This window comes from Amblyomma mixtum, chromosome 7 (assembly GCF_055824585.1).
Source record: "Amblyomma mixtum isolate Tamu chromosome 7, ASM5582458v1, whole genome shotgun sequence".
NCBI classification, from domain to species: Eukaryota; Metazoa; Arthropoda; class Arachnida; order Ixodida; family Ixodidae; genus Amblyomma; species Amblyomma mixtum.
Window position 1 is genome coordinate 83358762 of NC_143018.1, and position 22219 is coordinate 83380980.

General features: G+C 53.6%; 2 pseudogenes; one reads left to right on the plus strand and one right to left on the minus strand.

The window, feature by feature from the left end:
* Positions 1-16974: 16974 nt before the first annotated feature.
* Positions 16975-19848, minus strand: LOC149336643 (uncharacterized; annotated as a pseudogene).
* Positions 19849-20607: 759 nt separating this feature from the next.
* LOC149336644 (uncharacterized) lies at positions 20608-21752 on the plus strand (annotated as a pseudogene).
* The last annotated feature ends 467 nt before the right edge of the window (positions 21753-22219 follow it).

The following is a 22219-nucleotide window of genomic DNA, read 5'->3' on the forward strand; positions in this document are numbered from 1 at the left end:
CGGAGCCCTCCACTACGGCGTCTCTCATAGCCTTAGTCGCTTTGGGACGTTAAACCCCATAAACCAACCAACATATCCAGAAGCTTCGTAGAAAGAAAATTTATTGAGAACAATGAAACAATGGGACACGTCGTGAAACTTTGAAGACAGGTTCATGATGTGGCTCAGACAATGCACAAATACAATGTTTAAAAGCATTGCATACCATGGGCGACGTAAGCATGGACTAATTCACAGATTATACAAAGTTATTGACATTTTAAAGGTCTGGCAAAGCAAACAGACACCGCCAATAACGAGCCCAATTCGGACAAAAAATGTAAACACTGAACATACAAAATTTTGGACAGTAGATGGCACCATACGCCGAACAGAAGCAAGGGGCACGGCCCTGGATCTGCACATGCAATGAGGCAGACAAAGTCTACAACTTCTACATAGTCTATTCAGGGACCACTACCCTCCCCTGGTTCACCGCAAGGAACCTTCCCGTACATCGGGGGAGAAATAACGCCTTCTCCACCAAGAGACAATTTGTCCTGAAGGAAATACCAAGATATTACTCGAAAGCTTCACATTAACCGGTAAATCGCGCGGAGCCTTTGGCCGCTCCCTTCGGTGAGGCAACGCCTCCTCCATGTTACTTACAGCCTTTGCCAAAAGTTTGGTTTGCTTCGAATAGTAGAGTCCTCACGTCTCCCATAAAGATCAAAAAGTTCTTGGAAGGTGAGGACAGTGGTGATTCTAAAACTGCGATACTAAATTTTGTTCGAGGCCGAGTTCATGTCCCTGCTTTTGGCATACTGGACTCGCCCGATGCACCCCCGCCCCGCCATGTGGAGCTGATATGGGTGCCTGCGCACTCCGGGAATCCCGGAAACGAGGCTGCCAACCTTTTACGAGATTCTTTAAACCGGGTTCAGGTGGCCTCGGATCGGGGATTCAAGAAGGAGCGCATGCACACATTCAGTGAGCTGACCCAGGCATACAGAGCCTCACGCCAGCTCTACCCCCCACCCCACCCCTCCCTAGATAACAAACAAGCAACACTCTGGCGCAGACTGCAGACACACACTCTCCCCTCACCCCTTAACCTAGCCCACTATCATCCATCCTTTCCCACTCCCGCATGTGCCCTATGCCCAGAACCCTTCGCTTCTTCCCTCCACATCTTTTCCATCTGCCCGGCAGACCCTCCCCCGCGAGACCTAGAGAATCTCAAGACCTGGGAGGACTGGGAGCCCCTGCTGCGCTCGGAGGACCCGGCCGTGCTGCCAGTGTTATAGACCTCAGGAACATAAACACTTGAGTGCAGTGGGGTCGTGCGGGGACCCTGGGGCGTGCCCCGAATTCCTGTTGAAATAAAGTTTTCTCTCTCTCTCTCACCATACAGAGATTTAGAGCTTGAGGGCTGGCATAATAGCTTCAATATACGACCGAGAAGAAAGCCGCTTATCCTGGTTACTTTTGGCAAAGCCTGTACATCATTGTGGTAAAAATTCAGGGGCACTTTGTTGACCTAAAGTGCGGTGAGGCGAAAGCCTTAGGCGCGGTGTTGCTGCTTGTGTCACTGATATGTTGGTAAGATGTAAAGCTTCGCCTCCGAGAGTGAAACGCGACAGCGTCTTTCAACGCTGCCAGGGAGTCCATAGAACGCCATCGCCCTTTCGGTTCTACGCCTTGCTCGTCGGCAAATTGGTTTTTGAGGAAAGGAAATGTATCTGTCTCGCATATCTCGGCGGACACCCAAACCTCGCCGTAACGGGCAGGGAGGAAGATGGGAGTGAACGAATACAGCGTATTCACTAGACGCGCCTTTGTTCATTTGAAACATAAAGACAAAAAAAAAAGCTGTCATGGTGGAGTGGTTAGCATGCTCGACTCGCACTCCGGAGACCGGGGTTCGATTCCCGAACTCGACCAATTTCCTTAGCGGTTTTACTTAGTTATCTGGCCTGACTAGGAAGGTTAATTAGGATAATTGGATAATTAAGCAATGTAGTAAACTCATTCCCACTTACTTGGAGCATCACTATACTCCGTTTCATACATCAGGTGCAACGCTGTCAAAGCTAGCGCTCTTTTTTGCGCAGCCTGCATCCGTGACAGAAAATAGTGCGTTGCTTGTGGTGAGCGAAAAATAACAAATGCATTGCCGACAAGCTTCGTGGGTAATACATTTGTCATCAGCGTGACAAAAAACGATGATATTGCGAGCGAATCGGTCGAGATCTGTGATTTTGTATTTTGCGTGTGTCCTCTTTTTCCATTTCACGTTTTCGCTGTCCCCGCTGGCCGCCGTGTTTACTCTTTCTGTCCGCCTCCCTATTACTTTCGAGAAAATGGCGTCCAGCTCAGCGGCGTGACGACAATTTGGACCAATCTGAAACGCGGACAAATACGCCTTGCTCGTCGGTAAATTGGTTTTTGAGGAAAGGAAATATATCTGTCATATCTCGGTGGACACCTAAACCTCGCCGTAATGGGAAGGGAGGAAGATGGAGCGACGCGTTAGACCGCACGGCCACAAAACAGCGCGGAGGGATACACCTCTCTTTATTTTTTTCTGCGGACTACTTCCGTAGCCTTCACCGCGTTGCACATGATGTATGAAACGGAGTATATACGATCCCTGTAATTGGTTGCATGCTTACTAGCCAAAGTACAATTGGCCCCGTTTGAAATCCGCGCACTTTGACGTCACGACCGTTTCGACCAAGTGAAAAGCGTGAAATTCCTGTCGACAACTTAACGATGACGCATTAAAGGCTTCCGCCTTAATAATGAGGCGCACAAAGGGTGACCGCCATGAAGAACGATGATGGTGCACCTGACAGCAAGCATCCGCGATACCAGCTGCCACACAGCACGCGCAACAACGCACGCAACTAAGGCATGATGTTGGGCCTCGATTACACCACATTTCGGGCACCGCAACGTTGGCAGAACGCCCCAACCCGCAAGGCGCTCCCTAGTGGGAAGGACATTCCACATTTGTTCAAAATCGCTAACCTCAGGCGCTGAGAGGCCAGACGCGAAGTGTTTCCACCTTCTGGCTGATGATTTCGTAAGCTGATCTTGATCTAGCTCCAGCACTGCCTGTCACTGCTTCTCCAGTCCTCGCGACCGCCGTTTCCCGGATCTCCTCATCCGTATACTGCCCCTGTCAGAACCTCATAAAGTCTCAAATGATAGAGAAAATCGGCGATCACTCTGCTTGTGGCCTGGTATAACGATGTGGTAGGAATAAAGCACTGGTGGTGGTGGTGAAAACATTTATTAAGAATGAACAGGAGGTATGTTTGAATCAGCCCGTAAGGGACCGATCCTTACAAACACTAGGTGGAGGTCCCCAGTATGGGACCCCAGTGGCGGTTGCCGCCGCCTGGGCGCGCCCGACTAAGGCTTGTTGGGCCTGTAAGTCGTGACAGCCGAGCAGGGTCGCCTCCCAGTCCTCCCGGGTTGTGTTGGGGATGGAGGGAATAGCGGGGTTGGAGGGGCAGGCCCACACCATGTGATAGGTGTCAGAAGACACTGCACTACCGTGTGGGCAGCTGCCACTGGTATAAAGCACTCGCAGTGCCGAGATAATGCAACAAGACATTCCTACCCCGGGATGTCTGATTCGCTAACAATTCGAGGAATGTTTTGACAGTAAAAACCCTTGCGGTAACTTGCTACGACGGTACATCTAAGCACCTCATCTCCGTTACAAGATGCAGCAAAGGGCATGCAACCGATGCGGGCTTTCCATCCCACAAAAAAAACGACCAGCAAGCATGGACAACCTCTTCTAGATGCGACGAGGTATGGGGACAATGTGCACGACATAGAAAGCTTACGCCGCTGCACACATCTTTAGCAAGAGTGCCTTTGCATGTAATGCGAATCAAGTGATTCCACTGAGTCGACGACAGCCTGAGCGCGCACAAGCGCCTCATCTCACGCCCTCAGTGAGACCCCTGACGGTTCAAAAACACTGCAAAGACCCGTATTCCGTATTCGAGGCAAAGCTTGAGCAAATGATCGAACCACAGTCCAAGAGAGAGAGAGAGAGAAAACTTTATTTACAAAGGAATTCGGGGCACGCCCCAGGGTCCCCGCACGACCCCACTGCACTCAAGTGTTTATGTTCCTGAGGTCCATAACACTGGCAGCACGGCCGGTGGCGATGGTCTGCACGGCCGGGTCCTCCGAATGCAGCAGGGTCTCCCAGTCCTCCCAGGTCTTGAGGTTCTCTAGGTCCCGCGGGGGAGGGTCCGCCGGGCAGAGGGAAAGGATGTGGAGGGAAGAAGCGAAGGGTTCTGGGCATAGGGCGCAAGCAGGAGTGGGGAAGGAGGGATGATAGTGGGTTAGGGTAAGGGGCGAGGGGAGAGTATGTGTTTGTAATCTGCGCCAGAGTGTTGCGTGTCTGTTATCTAGGGAGGGGTGGGGCGGGGGGTAGAGCTGGCGAGAGGCTCTGTATGCCTGGGTCAGCTCACTGAATGAGTGCATGCGATCCTTCGTGAATCCCCGATCCGAGGCCACCTGAGCCCGGTTTAAAGAACCTCGGGCTAAAAGGTTGGCTTTGGATGCTTTGATTCGCAAGGCAGTCCAAGACTCAACTGCTTTTCGGGTTTAGCTGAGCGCCAGCGATCTCAGCGTACTCATCGAAGATTGTCAAAAAAAAATACATGGAAGCTTTCCACGTCACGTAGAAACTATGAAATATCCTTTGAGCACGCAGAAATGCACACGCTATCTTGTCCCGTGACTGGGACGCCTCGAATTCTGCTGTTGCTTTCATCCGCCCGCAAGAGAAGGGCAAATGACAAAACGAACATTGCAGGCGACAACGGACAACCCTGTCGTATATTTCGTGTCGCTGGGAACTATCCGCATATCCTGCCGTTCCCATATCCGCATATCCTGGCTGAACAGACCTGCGTAAAGAAACCATTTACTCTATTTTCAAAGGTTCCCTGTAATCCTAAGCACACCAGAACAGTGAAAAGGCAGTTGTACTTTGTCGAAAGCCGACGATTGATCCGCAGGAACAGGCGCCGCTGATTGCCTTAGATGTCCCAAAGGCGCCTCCCGTTAACGTGAGCGATGTAAAAATGTATCGACCAGGAACAGAGGTGCTCTGCAATGGGGCTTACGAGCGTCCCAAAACACAAACTTGGACGCTGCATCAGTACTGTTGCGATTAACTCGTAGTTTGAGTTTAAAAGTCCTATCGGCGGCCAGGACCTCGGTTCAGACAACTGCATACTCGTCTTTAAATAAAAGGACAACGTAGCCGAGAGAAACAGATCCTCACTTGTGACCCTCGACGAAGAATAGATTAGCAAAAGCAGTCAGAGTATCGCCTATATAACATCGAAAAAAGGTTAATAGAATCCTGTAAAAAAAAAAAAAAAATCTCTGCCTCTCCCGTAAACGAGAGTAGAGTAAGCATGAAATGTTTACAGGCCTAATGTCATCTCGGTGGACACCCGAACCGCACCGTACAGGAAGGGAGGAACGCCACCACCCGTTCAACGCGATGCCTTACCATTTGAACGCAAGGTTTTTTGAGGAAAGGAAATGGCGCAGTAATTCTCTGCCATCTCGGTGGACACCCGAACCGCACCGTAAAGGAAGGGAGGAACGCCACCACCCGTTCGGCGCGATGCCTTGCCCTGTGAACGCAGCGCTTCTCCCCCGGATCACGTATGACAACGAAGTGTAACATGGCATTTATGTGCTTTTTGTACGCGTTATTAGAAATCGGAAATTATAATTCCGTGCATTATCAAACCCACAGCTCCACTGATATCTTGATAAACATTGAGAAGGCACTGGCAGCAGTTATTTTTTGTCTCGTTTGGAGACCAACCGGCGCTTGCATGCCGGTCGCGTAGGAGGGCTTAGAGAGTCTCGTTAAATCTCGTTAAGTCTCGTACGGTGCCCGGATGTTCTCGTTTTAGAGCCCGGATGAGTGGATTTCAGTGCCCGGATGACTGGAATTCAGTGCCCGGATGAGTGGATTTCAGTGCCCGGATGATGGCTCTCGGTCTCGGTGTGACGTCACCACACTGCCGACAACGGGAGCTAAAAGCATTTCATGCTTAAAATCGCGCCCATAGGTGGTGCTTTTATTAATTCTACTCAACGCAGCACTAACCTCTTCTCTTGAATCCGAGTCATAAAGCGCGCTTCCGATGTAAGCAGAGATAAAGAACCACAAAGCGCATCAGCCCTGCTAGTAAGGTCTAAGACCTCCTCCTCATGTTCCGTTCTTAGGAGCGATTCAAAATGAGAGAAGAGTCGCTAAATGACCGGACCGTTATCACATCGTGATTCACCTGGCATCGCAACCTCCTTCATACGAGCCTATGTTGTCTGCTCTCTGCGGAAGTGACGTGATTGTCGGATCTCTTCTGAAGCCAGTAGCGACGGCATCACGTCTTGGCTGGCGCCTAAACCTTGCCTTAGCGTCTCTCATAACCTTAGTCGCTTTGGGACCTTAAACCCTATAAACCAATCAACCAAACCTTGCCTTAAAACATTGTGATACAGTTCCCGCTGAATTTTGAGGTATTCGCTCAAAAATTCCGTGAGCGGACCACCAGCCTGTAAGATTCTTATGTGCGTCGAAGTCTTATTTAGTAGTTTAGTAATGCACACACGGCGATCCTTGCTTGCATTCACCCAATATCTCCCTCCAGCGACCCTTCAACTCATCCCATACTGCTGGCGTCAGCTCAACTGCCGCAGTAGAGTGGACCAGCACCGTTCGAATTAATACCTGACTTTCTTGGTCCGATAGCAATGCCTTGTCCATTTGTCCTCTGCTCAGGTCTTGAGACCTGCCTTGTTCGGAGAATAACCTTACCGATACCGGTGCATGATAGCCAACAGGCACGAATTCTTGCGCTAAGTTGAGGAGAGGGCAAGTCTGTAGACGTGGCAATAACACATATGAGATATAGATACATTCGGTCGGATGGGTCTAGCCAAGGAGCTTCTTTGCCAAGTAGAAACAGACCCTATGGCATTTGAAGTGAGCCAGAAGTCTAATAATGCGTATTTGGAAACAAGGCGCTGTAATTATGATAATTGGATGCACCCAAGCTCGGGCTACAGATATCTCGGTATGTGTTCAAAACGCAATTAAAGCCATCTAGCAAAATGCAGTGCTGGCCATTCAAAAATAGCATCCAATCCATTTAAAGAAATCGTTTGCCAGTCTTCTAGTTGACAGTGCATACACATTGACGAAACGGAATTTCCTGGGTTTTAAGGAGAAGGATAAACATTTATTTCATCAGCCAGCGAAGCCGTTCTGGGTGTTCTGGAGTCCGCGCTAGGTGGCCGGGAGCCCTTGGTCCTCGCCGACCATGAGAGCCCACTCCCCTGGCCGGAGCTGAGCCTCCGGGCTGGAGCTGTGCAGCAGGGCCTTCCATCATTCGGTGGTTCGGAGCTGCATTAAGTCTGGAGGAGGCGGATGTAGGGTGGCTATTGCCTTGCACCTAGCACATTTTGGGAAATATTGACCAGGGTAGACGAGAGAAAATTAGAGGGGAAGGGAATGAGCAGGTTTGAAGGTAGCGCCAGGCGGTTGCCTGGGCCTTAATTAGGGATATGTGGGGTGGAGGGTGGAACTGTCGCTCGAGGCGGTGGTGTAGGGTGACGTCCTGGAATGAGAACAACGGATTCCTCGCAGAACTCCGGATATTCTCGTAGTTATTCCGACTACTGCTTCGGGCGATCCATCTTCTCCGTTAAGGCAGCGAGCAACCGAATGACGGCACTTTCAAGGGCCATGTGCAAAGCTCTCCGTGGCCCTGTAACGTCAGATTAAACATGACGCCAAAAGCCATAACACCGGTCCACCTTTTTCATACACTTAGCGCTCTAAAAGGCTACCTCCCATGAGTCTAGAAGTCTACAAGTTTCGATAACAGAGCATGACGCGAGCTTTGTTAAACCTTCAATTCCTGTTTTCAAGCGAAAGTTACAAAGCTGAGCTCTCTCTAAGCACGTCATCTGTAGATCCCACCAAACTAAACGTTCAACTGACCTTGTTTTTTTAGCTCCGAAAGCTTTCACGGGGGAGGCCGTACAGTTGGATTGCGATCGAATTCTAACTATCTATGACAGCGAAATACTTGAGACTTGAAGAGTAAGGATAGGGGGGAGCTAACGAACTCGCCTGTCACGGAAAGCAGCTTGCCAGTGTCTCTTAAGGGGAATGAACATAACACTTGTATCTTGCTAGTACTGACCTGGGAGCAGGAATATTTGGAGAATAACGAAAAGTCTTGAGGCCAAACTGCGGAGGACGCAGCGACGTAAGGAAATGACAATGACAGATGTAACACTGGACACAGGAAGAGAGCAAAATAAGTTAGGGGACCAATTTCAGATGATGAAATCCTAGCCGAGATGAAGAAGAGAAAAGAACATGTGTAGAGCATGTAATGCGAAGAGCAGACAGCCTGTGGTCTCTTAGCGGAACAGATTTTAAGGGAAAGTAAATGTACCAGGAGATGAAAGAAAATCAGGTGGGCAGACGACATTAGGAAGCTTGTGCATACAGGATGTTCAGAGCTGGTACAGGGCAGCAGGTCAGTGCGAGGGGCCCATCGCCTTGCTGTGACGTTATCGGGCATGTGATGCTGCAGGTGCTGCTGCTCTTGATCGTTCTTCTCCGTAGCGGAACGCTATTGGGACAGTTACCAGGAATTCGGGAAAGCGCTCTAGTTCACTACAACTACAACTTTTGGCCAAAAAATTAAAAAAAATAAAGCTGTTCGATAACTACGAATATCCTAACATTCAATATGATGTCTGTAAATTGCAACAAACGAGCAGAAAAGCATGTAAATGCAAAGTATTCCCAAAATAAGAGATGGCTAGCTTTCCTATTGGTCTAGTAATGAAATCTACAATAACTAATATTTCGCAATTAAGAGGCGCATTTTTAAAAGTAAAAATATGTTTTCAAATATAATATTGTTGCTTAGATACTTTCAGAGGTTTTTTAATGCATTTCGGAAAAGTGAAACCTTTTACTGGCGTCGTGTGTGGTTGTGTTTTCACTAGGGGTGTGCGAATATTTGAAATTTTCGAATATAATTCGAATATTATATTTTTAGTATTCGTATTCGATTCGAACTCCAAGTATTCGTGTTCCTTCGAATATTCGACCCGACGCGAATAATCGTACCCAGCCGAATATTCTATTGCGAGCACCGGCGTTCATTTCGGTCCGCAAGTCCTATCAACAGATTCATAACAATATGGCAGCGCCCAGAGCAATGCTTAACGTTGGTCCATGGCTGGAGAAGTCGCTTCAGCTAGAAGGGAACTAACTACTTTTGCCTGACCATGTGGAGCAGCCGGTTTTCCTTCACGACAACCTTTTATGTTCATCCCAGCAACGCGCTTTTGTGCTTATAGCAAGCTAGCCTTAATCAATGCTGTGTAATAGCCATCTTCTCTGATATTTCCACTCTTCTAAAAATAATGTTCGAGACTTTAATACTTTTTGTGCAGCCACAGACGTCTTTTGTGTTCATTTCATCACTGTTAGTTGAACTGTTATGTTCTTGGGTGCTCAAATAATGTGTTTTTGTAGCGGTTAAATGCGTCTGTCCTTGATTATTCGATATTCGATTCGATATTCGGAACCAAGTATTCGTATTCGATTCGTATTCGGAACCAAGTATTCGTATTCGATTCGTATTCGAAAAATTTGGTATTCGCACACCCCTAGTTTTCACTACTATGGCTTTTCCGCACTGCATTCACGCGAAAGTCGTTTGCGCACACACGAACAGCGTTTTCGGAATGAAACATCTCAGTAGTTCCACTCCGTGTTCCTGAAAAACTACGACTGTTCCGCAACAAGTAGCTCACCGCCCCATAATGCTTTGAGCGTCCATGGTGGCTGAAGTGCAGCGCCGCCAGCTTTCCCTCTAGGTAATAGTAAGAAACTCTATGTTCTGTAGCAGGATTTCCGGGGAAAGGAACTTAGCGACAGATAGCCAAAATGCCGGTCCGAGCTTCGGTCATCCAGCCAGCGATCTCGCGTCGCGCGCTAGCGGAGCGGCGGCCGCCGCTGCTCATCTTCCTCTTTACAATCACCCCCGGGCTGAAGGCGAAGCCATCCTGGCGAGTCAGGGAGACGACAACACACACGGGTCATAGTACGGCTTCAGGCGTGACACATGAACAGTCTCGCGGCTGCGTCGGCGTTGATCCGTGGAGGGTGTCACCGGGTCGACAATGTAGTTAACCGGGGAAGTGCGCTCTACGATGCGGTAAGGTCCGTGGTACTTGGGGAGAAGTTTGGACGAAAGGCCAGGTGAGGTAGACGGCACGTGAAGCCAGACGAGAGAGCCGGGTAGAAAACTGTCATCAGTGTGGCTTGTGTCGAAACGGAATTTTTGACGCCCCTGCTCGCCGGATGTTAACGACCGAGCGAGCTGACGGCACTCCTCGGCATGCTTGGACGCCTCCGAAAGAGTGGTGCACTCGGACACGTCGGGCCGGTAAGGAAGTACTGTGTCGAGTGGTGAGGAAGGTTCGCGCCCGTAGAGGAGAAAAAATGGCGAGAAGCCGGTGGTGGTCTGCGTGGCGGTGTTGTAGGCGTAGGTGATGAACGGCAGGATCCTGTCCCAGTCGGAGTGGTCGGAAGACACGTACATCGACAGCATATCGCCCAAGGTGCGGTTAAACCGTTCCGTCAAACCGTTAGTCTGAGGATGGTAGGCCGTGGCGGTATGGTGAGTGATCTTACACTGTTTGAGAAGAGATTCCACGACCTCGGACAGAAAAACGCGCCCACGGTCGCTCAGCAGTTCTCGGGGCGCTCCATGGCGAAGAATGAAGTGATGCAAGATGAAAGAGGCAACGTGTGGTGCCGTAGCAGCAGGAAGAGCCGCGGTTTCAGCGTAACGCGTGAGGTGGTCGACGGCTACAATAACCCAGCGGTTGCCAGCAGCAGTGTAAGGAAGGGGGCCGTAGAGGTCAATTCCAACTCTGTCAAAAGGACGCAAAGGGCAAGGGAGAGGCTGCATCTGGCCGACTGAGTGGTGAGGAGCCGGCTTGCGACGTTGACAGTCAGGGCACGAGCGGACGTATTTGCGGACGTAGGTGGACATACCGCGCCAATAATAGCGGAGACGGAGTCGCGTGTATGTTTTAAAGGCGCCGGCATGAGCAGACTGCGGGTCGTTGTGAAACAGGGCGCAGAATGTCGACCGCAGATGGGCAGGGACGACAAGCAACCACTTCCTGCCGGTAGGGACGTAGTTGCGGCGGTACAATAGACCATCACGAATGGCGAAGTGAGCAGCCTGGCGGCGGAGGGCACGAGGCACGGGTGCCGCCGAGGAATTTGAGAGAAAACTTACAAGCGAAGATATCCAGGGGTCCTTATTTTGCTCGCTGCCCATGGTATCTGGTGAAAACGACAGCGAAGCGCAACCGGTTGGCGAGTGGCAGACAACGTCTGGCGGCAGTGGAGAGCGGGACAATGCGTCGGCGTCGTTATGTTTTCGGCCGGAGCGATAGATGACACGGATATCATACTCCTGTAGGCGTAGGGCCCAGCGAGCGAGGCGGCCTGTAGGGTCTTTCAAGGAGGCCAGCCAGCACAGGGAATGATGGTCCGTGACGATATCGAAAGGGCGGCCATAAACGTAAGGGCGAAACTTTCCGATCGCCCAAACAATCGCCAAGCATTCCTTCTCGGTTACTGAGTAGTTGGATTCCGCTTTTGTCAGTGCACGGCTCGCGTAGGCAACGACATACTCGGGAAATCCGGGTTTACGTTGCGTAAGGACAGCGCCGAGGCCAACGCCACTGGCATCGGTGTGAATTTCAGTGGGAGCAGTGGGGTCGAAGTGGCGTAAAATGGGAGGCGCTGTCAGCAGCCGGCGTAAGGTGATGAAGGCGTCGTCGCAGTCAGGTGACCAATCGGACAGGTTGTTGGCGCCCCGAAGAAGTTTCGTAAGTGGTGCGATGATAGAGGCAAAATTTCGGACGAAACGTCGGAAATAAGAACACAGGCCGAGAAAGCTGCGAAGTTCCTTCTGAGTCGACGGCTTGGGGAACTCAGCGACGGCACGAAGTTTGGCTGGGTCAGGAAGCACGCCGTCCTTAGAGACGACGTGACCTAAAATTGTCAGTTGGCGGGCGCCAAAGCGACACTTTTTGAGATTAAGTTGGAGCCCCGCGGCAGTTAAACATGTCAACACGTGCTCCAAGCGGTGAAGGTGCGTCTCAAAATCGTGCGCGAAGACGACAATGTCATCTAAGTAGCACAGGCACGTGGTCCACTTCAGGCCGCGTAAAATGGAGTCCATCATTCGCTCGAAAGTCGCTGGGGCATTACAAAGGCCGAAAGGCATGACGGTAAATTCGTACAGGCCATCTGGTGTAACAAAAGCCGTCTTGGCACGGTCAGCCTCGGCCACAGGGACCTGCCAATACCCCGAACGCAGGTCTAAAGAAGAAAAGAACTCCGCGCCTTGGAGGCAGTCAAGGGCGTCATCGATTCGCGGCAGCGGGTAAACGTCTTTGCGGGTGATCTTGTTAAGCCGCCGATAATCTACGCAAAATCGTATTGTGCCATCTTTTTTCTTCACTAGAACCACAGGAGAGGCCCATGGACTACTGGATGGTTGAATGACGCCTCGCTGAAGCATGTCGTCCACCTGAGTGTTGATAATCTGGCGTTCGGCTGCCGAAACTCGGTACGGGCGTTGACGAAGCGGCAAGTGGGCTCCGGTGTCGATCTCATGGGTCACGGTAGACGTGCGGCCGAGTCGGTTTTGAGCCACGTCGAAAGAAGAGCGAAACTGGTTCAGTAGGTGAAGTAGTTGGGCGCGTTGCGGTGTGGCAAGACTGGCGTCGACGGAATCGGCAAAGGCATCGTCTGTGGCCACAGCGGGAGATGCGGGCAAAGTAAGAGAATTAGTAGCAAGAGAACATGATTCGGCGCATCGTTCGGGATCGAGCAAAGAGTCTACGGGCTGAATGTGGCCAAGGCATTCGCCACGGAGAAATATGCAGGGGCTCAAAAAAGGGTTCGAGATCGGGATGAGGCTGCAGCCGTCTTGAACAGTGAGCAGAGCGAATGGCAGAGGCAGACCGTGTCGAGAGATGAAGACGTCGGATGGTGTAAAGACGACAGCGCCGTCAGATGCGGTGAGGCAGGAGACAGGGACAGGAACAGATGAGCACGGAGGAATCTCGATGTCGTCAGCCACAGACAGTTTGCCCCACGAAGATGACGTATCAGGCGAGGTAGCACTGCACGGAAGAAGTTCGAGCTCGGCACGAGCGCAGTCGATGAGGGCCTCATGTTGGGAAAGAAAGTCCCAACCTAAAATAATGTCATGCGAGCACGATGAGAGAACGACGAATTCAACAGTATATAAGGAACCGTGAATGATGACCCTGGCTGTGCAGGCGGCTAAAGGCGAGATGCGCTGTGCATTAGCTGTATGAAGCGAAAATCCGGATAACGGCGTCGTCACTTTGCGAAGTTTTCGGCACAGTTTCTCATTCATCACAGAAACAGCAGCGCCAGTATCAACAAGCGCCAAGGCGGTGTGGCCCTCCACAGAAACGTCGAGCACATTCGCTGGGGACAAACGAGGCCTTGAACTTGTCGCCGAATACGCAGTTCTTGCCTCGGGAACTGCGGCAACTAGTTTTCCTGGCGCATAGGGGAATGAGGACGCAGTGGCGAAACAGAACGGCGCCGCGGGGATGGCGAACGGCGGCGAGAATACGGGCGGCGATCGGAGGCATCAAGCTGTTCGGCGGCCGACGGACGTGGCGGGGGCTGTGGTGCCGCGTAGACGTAGGTTCTGGGGTCATCCACGGGTGGTGGCACACGGCGTCGGCACAGGCGCTCAACGTGGCCAGGGACACCACATGCATAGCAAATAGGACGGTTGTCACGGGTGCGCCAAGGGTTGACACGAGCAGGAGGTGGTCGGGTTGGAAAGGCAGGCGGCGGCGTCGGAGGATAATACGGGACAAACGGCTCGGCTCTTGGTTTTCGGACGGCGTCGGCGTATGTGAGCGGCGCTGCAGCGGGAACCGGCGGACGAACAGGTGGTAGCGCTTCGGTCACTTGCTCGCGAATCACCGTTTGTAGGGTCGGATCCAGGTTGGAGGGAGGCCCCTGCACGCCGTGAAGAAGTGACAGCTGTCGAGCCACCTCCTCACGTACAAAGTCTTTTATCTGGTCAAGCAGCGAGCTGTGGGAGGTTGTCACGGCGAGGCTGGAAAGCGAGTCAGGCTGCACGGAAGGTGGTAGCACCAGAATGCGCTGCCTGCGGAGCTCATCGTAGCTCTGACACAGGTTGAACACTTCGGCAACGGTGGTAGGGTTCCGGGCGATAAGCATCTGAAATGCTTCCGTTTCGATGCCTTTCAGGACATGCTTAATCCGGTCCGCCTCGGTCATAGACGAGTCCACCCTTGAACAGAGGTTGATGACATCCTCGATATAACTCGTGAACGATTCTCCGTGTAGCTGGGCTCTCACTCGCAGGCGCTGTTCAGCGCGCAGCTTGCGTACTGCAGGGCGCCCAAAGATGTCAGAAAAGGCTCTTTTGAAGGCAGACCAGGTGGTAAAGTCTGATTCATGGTTCCTGTGCCATAGGCTGGCCACGTCCGAGAGGTAAAACACCACGTTGTTCAATTTCATGGCGTCGTCCCACCGGTTGTGGCCGCTTACCCGCTCGTAGGAGGCAAGCCAGTCCTCCACGTCGTGATCATCGGACCCGGTAAAAATGGCTGGGTCCCGCTGTCGGAGGGCGCCAGGGCAAACGACGGGCGTAGGCGAAAGGGAAGATGACTGGCTTGCGTCGGTGGACATGGCTGGAGCGATCGTTCTGCTGCGAAGCTCCAGGACGTTGGCCAAAGGCTGTACCCAGCACCTCCACCAAATTGTAGCAGGATTTCCGGGGAAAGGAACTTAGCGACAGATAGCCAAAATGCCGGTCCGAGCTTCGGTCATCCAGCCAGCGATCTCGCGTCGCGCGCTAGCGGAGCGGCGGCCGCCGCTGCTCATCTTCCTCTTTACAGTTCTAATACTACCCCAATGCAAACAGATAATGTAATTAGGTGTCCCTGTGAATTCCTCCTCTACCACTTGATTTATGACAAGACTCTCACGAGTATACTAACTAGTAAACTTTGTACAGCTAGGAAAGCTAGCGCAAAAATTTAAGGGGGCACTTAAGCTCCCCCTTAAGCGTCCGGCCTAATCTCGGTGACAAGAACCGACAACACACTCTCTCACCAGAGCAAGATTTGTCCACCCAGATATAGTACTTGTCCACAACATTCTGTGAACAAACCAATTAACCCTCAGCCCTCAGACCCCAGCGGCTGCGAAGCTGCAGGTTGCGCAACCACGGGACGAACCACGAAGAAAAGACACAGAGACACACACAGTGTCTCTGTGTCTTTTCTTCGTGGTTCGTCCCGTGGTTGCGCAGCCTGCACCTTCACAACATCATGTACCAACTAGGCCCAACCCAAGTTTTACTGAGGCTGCGAAGCAGCCGACTAATGCGCAGTCAGACCTGTAACGGAGCGGAAGGTGCCAAGAATATCTGGCTCAAGGCAGGCCACCATTGGAAACTGAACCTGGCAACGTCTCAAGCTAGAACTTTATCCAGTGAGGCTAGCCTAGGAGTTCCAGGCGACCCCACAGAGGGAGCAAATGGGCACCAAATCCGGACTAGTAGTGTTCATGCTGACATTCTCGCCAATTCGCGTGGGGGTCTGAAAGTTGTTGGGAACAGTGAGTTGGCCCTGCAGAAGCAGCCAAAGACTGCAACCTCTCTACGGGGTTCTTGTATGTCCCCAGTGAATGTGCTGACAGTTTAGAACCCAGCCTATTAGCAGGATGTGTTTCTCTGCTTTCCGGAGCAGCTCTAGAAGGAGGGGGTCCAACGAGGCCATCGGCTGGGAGGGGGGTGGTAGATATTGGCAAAAAAGATTTATAGGAGTGCATGTGTACGATGGATAATTTATATGGTCACGCACAGCGCCTATTACGTGATATGATGTGTCTTATGTGTGAGATTGCGCTGCACAAATGAGGACACCCTGTGTCTGTGGTGCCAGTTTGTGGAATTGTAGCGGGGGGGGGGGGGGGGCTGTGTGGCAGTATCTTGTAGAAGAAGGACTTGGGGCGCTGAGGAAAGACAGGAAGTAGAAGCTGCAAGGGCGCGCGCTTGCCTCAGAAGCCGCGGCAGTTCTATGTTATGATGTTAAGGGAATTATTTTTGCACCGTCTCGCCGTATTGAAGCGTAGGGGAATGGATAAGGGGGGCTAGTTTGGCATCTATGGGCATGTGGGCTTCCATGGAGGTGTGTCGTGTTGTGGGGAGCAAGGGGGTAGTGAGCGGGGGGAGCTGTGTGAGGCGTGCTTCAAGAAAGTCGACCATCTTCTAGACCACAGATTCCATGCATCTCTCTATGCGCGCCTCTAATTTTCTCGTGGGGTCAGAGATAAGGGCGCTGAATTTAGTTTCGCGGCGAATCTCAAAGTCCTGGAGTTCTATGTTAAATTGGTAAAACAGGACTCTCAGTATAGAGTCTACATCGGTCGGCGAAGAGGGCGGGGTAGCAGGTTGCTTTTCGAGGGGGGTGATTGAGGAGGAGTGGTGTTGGTTTGTATTGCCGGAGAAGGAGGTGAGGTTAAGAGAGAAGGAAAAGGAGAGACAAGTGAGCTCTGAGTGAGAGCTGTGAGGCGGCTTATCTCCTCCCTATGAGCCCGGAGTTCCAGATCCCTAGGGTCCGGGACATTAAGGATGGAGGTAGGCGGCGACCTCTTCGCAGGAAGGGCCCAGGAGAGCTCCTTGCGGACCTTGCCGCTGCGGTCACGGGTGATGTACCGGTTGCTGCACGCACTGCGCGATAACTTTCGGAAAGCTAGCTGCTGCTCCCGGGGTTCTTGACTGGTGCTTAACGGCTGGTGAGGTAGTGCGGGGCCGCGGGTGGGCGGATCGGTACCTGCACTATGCGTTCCCGGTATGATGCCCGCCCCCGCAGACAATGCACTTGGGCGAGCAGGATGGGGGCTGCGTCGGTGTGTGCTTGCCACCGCAATTTTGGCATGATCGGCTGAGTGGCGAAGGACAAACAACCTGGCGGTGCCCGATACGGTGCTAGTTGTAACATATCTCCAGTTTTGGTCGATGTGGAAAGCATGTGTGAATGCCTGACCAAAAGCGGATAGCTTTTGGAAGAGGGCCGGTGGCGAAAGCGATGATGATGACCCATTTTTTTTCTCTATCGAGCGTCGGTTATTGGTAGCTCAAGATTGAAGGGAACTAGTCCCTCAAAGATTTCGACATGTGACTCATCGTTATGAGCCTCAGGGATGACGCCCCGCACGGTGTCATCGGGCGGAGCGAGGTATGCGGTGGCAGCAGTTGAGCTTGTGCTGATGAGGATGGACATGATTTGGGCGTAATCACGAGCTCGAACCTTCACTGGAGTGATTATCGTAAACGTATTGTTGGCCAGATGCAGCCGCACCCGGTCTCGGACCGGCGCTTCCTGCAGGGAGATTTTCGTCACAGTGCATGTCGCAGGAAGGCTCTGTAAGCCTATGTTGAACAGCAGCGGTGTTGATGCGCCTCCGGCCCAAGCCAACTGGCCCGGGTGGAAGGCATTCAACACGCGTTATATGCAGATGACATTACAATCTGGACCAACGAGGGGAGCCTTGAGGACATGGAGAACCGCATTCAGCAGGCCGCTTCCATAGTCGATGCGTATGCTATTGACTGTGGGCTCCAATGTGCTCCAACGAAATCAGAGCTTCTGCATGTCAGAGCGAACCCAAAGGATAGGACAGCAATACACATCTCTCTGTCAGGAGATCCTATTAGAGAGGTGGAGGAGCTTCGTATTCTGGGCCTTTTCATTCACCACAGACTCAGACCGGACTCCACTATTGCGAAACCCAAGAGAGTAGGCGAACAGGTAGGGCGCATGATCTGCCGCGTTTCCAACAAGCGGGGCGGTCTGCGGGGCAGGGACGCGCTTCGGCTCGTCTATGCCTTCTTGACTAGCCGGATCCTCTACGCCGCGCCATACATCCGCGCTACCAAGACGACGCGCGAATAGACGCCATCATCCGCAAGGCAACTAAGCGAGCCCTGCATCTCCCGGTGGCTACCTCTAATGCCAAACTCAAGGCATTGGGGGTGCTAAACTCCTACCAGGAGCTGCGGGAGGCCTACCTCGTGAACCAATACACGCGGCTCATGCAGACGGCCCCCGGGCGCCGCCTGCTAAACCGCTTACACATCCAACACGATTGCAGTCCAGAGGAGGCGAGCGTATCCCAGAAGTGTGGCGCCATATGCTCTGGGTCTCCCCGCTCCCCCGTAACATGGACAGCGACATGCACGAAAACAGACGACAAGCGCGGGCTCTTGAGAGGCAACACGGCTCCCGCGACCCGGTGTATATTATGTAGACATAGCAGGGCCATCGCCCACGCGATTTTACACGACCGCTGTCGTTCACTAGGAAATGCACTTTGATGGACGCTCGTTTAGAGCCTCGAATTCAATGCGAGCCGAGGGTAGCGATAGCGCTTGCTGCCGCCCACGCCAATTCGAGAATCATCATTACGGACTCCCGAAAAGCATGTGATCATTACTTGGCGGGGGAGATCTCCCCCTTAGCTGCTTGAATTCTAAGACGGACTGCCACTGATCCAACACCGAAAAGAATCATTTGGGCTCCTGGCCACCAGGGCTTAAGAGGTAATGAGGCCGCTGACGCGGCTGCCCGAGCGCTTATTCACCGGGTTCCTCATCCCAGCTCTTCTGTCTCGGAGACAAACCAGCCGCTGCTGCGGTTCAGGGAAATAATAACACATTATAGCGACCACCACCGCCTTTTCCCGGCCCCTGCAAAGGGGCTGAGTGAGACGGAGGAGCGAACTTTAGGGCGTCTGCAGACAGGTACTCTAGTCTGTCCTGCAATCATCAAACATTATGATCCTAGCACGGATGGGCGATGCCCGCACTGTGAGAAGACCTGTGATATCTTCCACATGGTGTGGGCATCTACTCAAAACCCCCACCTCCACCCTTCCCCTACCCCTTCCCGAGAGGCATGGGAGACTGCCCTCCTCAACTGCTCCTGGCTTGAGTCCCAAAGGGCTCTGGTGGAACGGCCGAGAGACGGGGCCTCGTCATGCGGTGTCCTGGACTATAGGGACGCCGACCATTTAGCGGGGCCACTCTGTGGCTCCCAAACTCTATTTCACGAAATAAAAGTTTTCACCACCACCACCTCTGTATGCCTGCGTCAGCTCGCTGAAAGTGTGTGCGCGCCCTTCGTGAATCCTCGATCCGAGGCCACCTGATCCCAGTCTAAAGAACCTCGGACTAAAGGTTGGCGGCCTTGTATCCAGCCTCTCCACCACTGATGCCAATCAGCTTTCGCTTAATGCGCTAAGCTGTTCAGCAATAATTTACTTATTAGCTTTAGCAGCACGTGACAGCATTCGCATCTGTGCTTTCGCTGCACAAGCAATGGGTCCTGGCAGAGCGCAGAGATGGTGCCAATTGTTTAGTCGCACGGAAAGAAGAACCGTTATAAGAACTTCACGCTGCAAGTGCAGCAAGATTGTGTTAAAAATAAACTGCCAGCCCACTGCTCTATTTCGAACAAAATATCTAGACAACGCTTCACTCTTTCGACGCACCTAGCCATGTTCAGAATTGTAGCCTCTTGGTAGCGGTACATGGAGAGGCTGGCTACAATGGCTGTATTTTGGTCGTAGGAGGTTTTTGTCGGGACTGGTTCCATCATAGTTCTTGTTTGAGGTTGAAAAATGGCTGAGGCTTAACTTGGTTAACCAGATTCGAAGCATATTGATGGCTAGGCTTGTTAATACATGGTATCCTTGGTTGAATACTTGATCATTTTAATACAACCACAAGAAGCCTTCGTCGTGGGGGAGGACAACGGCATGGCTACAGCGGAACGCCGACTAACCCCGAGACGCGCGTTGGGTGGGTGCCTGGATTGCCACGGAAGCCGCGTCCGCCTGCCCGGTGGAGCGAGCGTTTCACCTACACCGAGTGTGAACGCGCGTTCGAAATGCGCGGGAATGCCGCTCGAGGACATTCCGGTGTCTGGGCGATGGCATCGTTCTCCCTCTCCCAGCGAGTGACGGCGATCTGTCGTGACGTCATGTGTCACGTGGTATGTCACGTGGTGTGTCGTCACTGTACCACGTGGTCTGCACGGCGTGCAACCACAGCGACGGCGCGAGGTGGACCCTCATCTTCCTCTGTCGTGACGTCATGTGTCACGTGGTGTGCACGGCGCGTAACCACGGCGAAGGGCTGTAGTGTACCTCTAGTAATATGCTTCGCATAAAAAACCAGAGTGTCAAATCTTCTCTAGTTGTGTCGCTGTGACAGTCGCCTTTTTTCATCAGTCGACTGGTCGGTTCCACTGGTCGGGCGGCCCGCCCGGATCCCGCACTCCCCCAGCGACCCCGGAGGACCTGCTGCTCCTGCCCCGGCGCCCGGCCTGCTGCCGTGCTGTCCAGGGCTTCGCAACATGGCCCTCCCGCCTCCGGAGACGCGCCCCACGAAGGCGCAATGTTTTTACTTTACAGTGCCGGAGCCTGTTCCGGCGGACGACCTAATCGACTCCATCGAGGCGGTCGTCGGTGTCGGGGGGCTGCAGTACCTGCAGCACCTCGGCGGAACTAAGTTCCTCTGTGCTGTGAGCTCGATGGCTCAGGCGACGAAGATGGTAGCGGCGGGGAGCCTCCTCGTCGCTGGAAAACCTGTACCTCTGGCGCAGATGGCGGCGCCAGTGGTTTATGTGACGGTGTTCCGGCTATCGCCAACCGTCTCGGACGACGCCCTCGCTGCGGCCCTGAGTGCGTACGGGAAGGTGCGGACGGTGTCGGAGCCCGTCTTCAAGAGCCGGGGCGACATCCGGAACGGCTGCCGCACCGTCAAGCTCGAAATGCAGCGTGCGCCGCCCAATTTCCTCACCGTCGCCGGCCACCGGTCAATGTTGGAACACCGCGGCATGAAGAGGGTGTGCTCTAGTTGCGGAGGAGAGGGCCACGTGGGTGCAGGCTGCACTGCTACGCGGTGTGGACGCTGTGGAGCGTACGGGCACGCGACGGAGACCTGCCTGGCAGCGTGCATGCGCTGCGGGGCCAGCACGTGACCTACGACTGCGTGCAGCCCCGCTCGTACGCCGCAGCCGCGGCCGCCGGTTCCAGCAAGGCGGCAGTCGAGCCATCCGCGAGCGGCAACCAGCCCGCTACCCTGCGGGACGAAGCTGCAGCGGCCTCCAGCGACGACCGGGCGGAGAACGCGACGACCGACTCCTCGGCGGACCAGACCGAGGAGGACCAGCCCGAGGGCGTCTTCGACGCCGAGAAGTCTGCCTCGACAAACTCCGACGCGTCGCTTCTCGAGTCGCTCCTGTCGGAGCCACCAAGCCTGGAGGCGCCCCTTTTTGACGCGCCGACGGCGGCGCAGCTGCAGGACGCCGAGCCGGGCATCGAGGCGCCCGCGACGTCATCCTCAGGCGCTGCACTGCACACGCCCGTGAAGGGCAGCGACACCAGCGACAGCGCGAGCGAGCCGCGCTCGCAGAGGGCGCATATCCCAGTGGCTCCCGAACCGCGCCCCCCGTGCGCCACGAGGGTGGTCCGCGCTGGCGTGCGCAAGGCCCTGTAGCTGGACGACCCCAAGCGCCAGCACTCGTCGTCCGAGGGCAGCGGTCCGTCGCCGCTCGACCTCGCGCCTAAGAAGAAGGTGCGCACGGCGGACGAGGAGAACGCCGTCATGGACTTCTCCGAAGACTACTAGTCTTCGCGATGGCGCCTCCTCTCAGGACTTCGGGCCTTGACGGCCCCTTTCCCTCTCCCCTGCTCGGCGGTGGCTCGAGCGCCGTCGTTTCGGCGCTCAGCTGGCGCCGCTGTCTGATCGGCGCGCTGGCTGCGTCGGCGCGTCGGGCGAACGGTGGACGGTGTCTGTGCGATGGTGTGTGTTGGTGCGTGTGTGACTGTGTGTTTGTACCGCAGCGGCGCGTATCGGCCGGACCTTCCCACCGCGCAACCGTTAGCGCCGCTTGGCATCGTCGCCCCGTCGCCGCGGGGCCGCCAGCCGGGACGCCAGCAGGGACCCGGGTCGCCTCCCCAGCG